The 4714-nt window shown below is 54.4% G+C and overlaps 1 pseudogene; it reads right to left on the minus strand.

Moving 5' to 3' along the window:
- Positions 1-1805: 1805 nt before the first annotated feature.
- LOC125519734 (putative E3 ubiquitin-protein ligase ARI7 pseudogene) lies at positions 1806-3280 on the minus strand (annotated as a pseudogene).
- Between the last annotated feature and the right edge of the window lie 1434 nt (positions 3281-4714).

Raw genomic sequence — 4714 nt, forward strand, 5'->3', positions numbered from 1 at the left:
TTGCGGGCACAACGGCGAAGACGCTCCGGTCCGGCGAGCCCCACCGATGGCCGCGAATTCCGTCGACTCTTCCGCCTCCACCGCCGCCTTCTCCTCTCGGCTTCTCCTCCAATCGACTGAACTACTATGGATGGTGGGTTGGGTGAGTAATGAAGTGGAGCGAGTAAATGAAACCGTGAGGGGGGGGGGCGAAGTGCGAGACTTGGTTGACGGCAACCGCAATCGGGTGTGCACGTGCGGGCGCCACGGCAGTTCCACCGCACGCTCCCGACTGGCAACCGTTGACCACGGAGAGGAAACCGGCCTGCGGGCGAACTCTCTCACACGCCACACACGCGAGTTGTCCTATGTGGCACACAAAGTCACCCATTTCATGCCAAGATTCGTGCAGAAGTGACTGGACGGCGATGGAGGCGTGTGGGTGAGTTGACTAACGCCCACACGTATGGATGTTACTGTTTCCGCTTCAACAAACATCATGTGTGTGTGTGTGTGGGGCGTGAAATGGTTGACGGCAACCGCAATCGGGTGTGCACGTGCGGGCGCCACGGCAGTTCCACCGCACGCTCCCGACTGGCAACCGTTGACCACGGAGAGGAAACCGGCCTGCGGGCGAACTCTCTCACACGCCACACACGCGAGTTGTCCTATGTGGCACACAAAGTCACCCATTTCATGCCAAGATTCGTGCAGAAGTGACTGGACGGCGATGGAGACGTGTGGGTGAGTTGACTAATGCCCACATGTATGGATGTTACTGTTTCCGCTTCAACAAACATCATGTGAGTGTGTGTGTGTGTGTGTGAGGGGTGGTGTTTGTGCGCGTCTGTGTTGTACTCAATGTTTCTGAAAAGAAATAAATAATCAGGTAACGTATTATGTACTCCATAGCCTGAAGGCTGTGTAACAATGTGGAGGTCTAATGACACCCATCATCGGCCGCGATGGAGGTGTCTAAACGGTGGATTGTGCACCGCTAGCCACTGATCGCCATGGAAGAAGAATTAAGAGTATATATAGGAGGCCGAGAGGAACTCACTGTAAGGAGAGGGGCGTGGGAAAAAGGAGGTTTTGCCTGTAACGTGCGTGACATCTTTCATGATTTTTTGCCGGGGTGCGTGGAAAATTGCGTACGCATACGGATGTTGAGTACTACTCTAGTTAAACCAGGAACCTTGGGTACGTAGGGGTGATGGTGCAGGTAGTAGGTACTCCCTTCATCTAGAAATACTTGTCATCAAAATGAATAAAAATCCTGATGTATTAGAATAAAAGAGGATGTATTTAGATAAATTGTAATTCTAATACATCAGGTTTTTATCCATTTTGATGAAGTATTTTCGGACGGAGATACTAATAGCTAGTCAAGGACACATTAGCAGAAAACGGTGTTTGACAATGGTTGACCGCATTAATACAAAGGACCAAATCTAACAAGTTGCAAAAAACAAAAGGAGTTGAGATAAAAGCTACTACCTCGGTTTCAGTTTATAAGTCCTACATGTATACCTAGGTTGCTAATTTTATCACCTTAATATAAACTATATAACATAAAAATTATATGGTTTGAAAATAGAACATCTGAAGTTTATATTGATATTATATTTTTTGTAATATATGACTTGTATTAGATTGGTCGAATTGATGACCTAGGAACACGCGCACGCCCTGTAAACTGAGAGAGAGATAGTACTACATCTGGCAATGGATGAATTAAGGTGGAAAATTGTCTAGCTCTAACTAAAAAGCAACTACTTGTAGTCTGTTAAACCAGGAACCTTGGGTACGTAGGGGCGATGGAGCAGCTAGTCGAGATCGGTTTGGAAAGCTTCAGCCATGCTCTCGAAGTAATCGTGGGTCTGCTTGGTGAGCTTGGCGAGCCTGTCAAAGTAGGACGAGACGCCGCCGTCGGCAGCGTAGTAGTTTTCGTCGGCGGTGCGCTCGGCCTCGGCCATCTTGTGGAGGCGCTCCAGCGAGTCCTCGGCCTCGCCCTGGAGGCACTCGAGGAGGTTGAGCTTGTCCCTGTCGGCGAAGTAGCCGTACGCGTAGGTCCACCTCAGCATCCGCCGGCCCTCGAGGATCTGCCGGTAGGCGTCGATGAGGAAGCCGAGCTGCCTCTGCGCCTCGTCGGCGGCAGCGCCCTCGAGGTAGCCCTCCCTGGCGCTCTCCAGCTCGAACATGTCCTCGCTGGCCCTCACCCGCGAGTGCTCGTGCGCCACCCAGCGCTCGTAGTAGTGCATGTACCGGTCGAGGGAGGCCCTGGCGTAGGCCTGCCGGGCGTCGATCTCGTCGACCTCGTAGCGGTTGCAGGTGTGGCCAACGCGGTAGTCGGCGAGGCAGATCCAGCAGAACTCGTGGCGGCAGGGGTCCCGGCAGGTCATGTGGTTGCAGCCCGTGTTCTTCTCGTGGGGCGCCGGCACTTGGGGCACAGCTTGGTGTTGGCCATCACCCAGTTGGTGCTCTCCGACTCGGAGCTGTTCTTGGCCGCCCAGTCGCGCACCGTGCGGCACGGCACCGGCCGGTGCGACTCCTCGGCGCAGACGATGCAGAAGCCGTGGCCGCAGTCGCACACCACGTCCAGCTGCTCGCTGAGGGTTTCCCCGCCGAGATACTCCATGGCGAGGCCGCACCCGGGAGCGGGGCACCACCTCATGGTCTTGCTCTCCTCCACGTACGACCGGAGCGCGAACCCCGCGTACCGCTGCTTGTCCTCCTCGTCGGCGACGTCGTCCACCAGGTCCCGGAGCACGGCCGCCGAGCAGGACGGGTCCGGGCACCGCAGCGACAGGCACCGGGCGCCGTCCTCCACCGCCGCGCGGACGTACCCGCGCCAGCACACGCGGCAGTAGAGATGGCCGCACCCCGCCGACCTCATCTGGCCTGGAGGGTGATTGTCGAAGCAAAGGTCGCAGGTGAGCTTCTTATCCTTGCGCTTGCGCTTGGGCTCCGCCACGGCGTCGCCGTCGCTCGGCGGTAGCAAGCCGACGGCGGCGCGGAGGCCCTGCTCGTCGGAGAACCACTTGTCCTGGACCACGAGGGTGCTCCAGTGGCAGTGGCGCAGGACGATGGCCGCGATCGCCGGCGGGACCTGGATGAGGTCGGCGACCCCGGCGATGCAGTCGTCCTGGAGCGCGCGCACGGCACCCTCGGTGAGGACCTTGTACTTCTGCCTCCTCGCGGCCAGCAGCGCCGCCATGTCGTCGTCCGACTCGAGCTCGATCGGGTCCTCCTCCTCGTCGAAATCGCTGTAGCCCTGGTCGTCGTTGTCGCTCGATGCCATGGCTGGATCTTGGACCTACGTACGAGCGTGTGACCGGGAGATAGATAGATAGATACGATTCAATCCGATCTCGTCGACGACGCCGTTGCCGCTCTGATATACTGGCGTCGCTCCGCCCAAGACGCTAGGGTTCAATCCAATCTCCTCGCGTGATAAGCTTCCTAGTTTAAACCGCAGTCCTTTCCTCTTCCAAGGAGATCTTAACGATCTCAATCTCTCGTCTTCCATAACAAGTTTTTTTTTTTTTGCACCGGTCTTCCATAACAAGTTAACAAACTAGAGTACGTCGCACATTGGAACGGTTTCGATTCCTACTCGTATACGGAATCTTTTTCTTTTTTGCGGGGAACTCGATCGTATACCCAATCGATCTCTATTGCTTTTTTTTCCGGGGTAACTCAGTTCTTATTTTAAAAGTAAATAATTCTCTATTTTTATTTTTTAATGGAAAACATTTTATTTTTAAAAAAGAGGATAACTTCCTGCCTTTGCATCAGGACGATGCATGCAACCATAAATTATTAAAAATACAAAATCGAGCAGCCGAACACCATCTACCCGGAAATAAAATGGTAAACAAACCCTGAGGCCGTATACCTCGCGACAGTACCTCCCCCGGATAGCCACTAATCCATATAATACAAGACACAACATAAACGAAAATACACAACTCCTAGGCTATGCTTTCAAGAAGGAATCGCAGCATGTGTGGCGATGATGGCAAGTTCATCATAAGGTTGAACTCCGGATTCTCATCCTCAAAGCCAAGCTTCACTCCACCAACACGACACAGCGCGCAACGACATAGTCCGATCAGAGATCTTGTGTTTCCATCGAAGTGTATAAAGTCATCACTCAAGCTGTATGTACCATCCGCTCTTATCCGTCTACCGACACCTCGATAGCCGGATATCTCTGGAGGAGACAACAGAAGACAAAGACATCTCATACCACCTGTCTCCCGCTACTGTCGCACCACCTTCGATCTGACAACAACAAGCTAAACATGACACCTCCGCTAGAGCCACCGTGCATCACTTGCCGATAGCAGGCATGACTTGATGTCTCCATATAAGATGATGTGCGTAGCATCCGCCGGTAGCGCATCCACCGGTGGCTTCACCTGGCGGCGACAGGCACCGCCTGGCAACTCCGAACGAGGCACATGTGTCACCTGTCGAGCCGCATCGAACCCGATCTGTTGATGGAAGGGGCGTCCCATACCGTCACCAACCTTAGAAAGGCCATCACCACCTTGAGATCCAGACTCCGAATCGCCCACACGATCCCGGAGTCCGCGGCAGTTGATGAAGAGGGGTCGTCGCCCTGATTTCGGGCGCTACATGGAGCACCCACCGTCGCGCCAGCCATTGTCATCGTCGCCCATACAACAGCAACCGCCGCCGCGATCCCGCATCACGCGCCGTCCACGTC

Source organism: Triticum urartu, chromosome 7A (assembly GCF_056163025.1).
Source record: "Triticum urartu cultivar PI428250 chromosome 7A, HENAU_Tu73, whole genome shotgun sequence".
Taxonomy (NCBI): domain Eukaryota; kingdom Viridiplantae; phylum Streptophyta; class Magnoliopsida; order Poales; family Poaceae; genus Triticum; species Triticum urartu.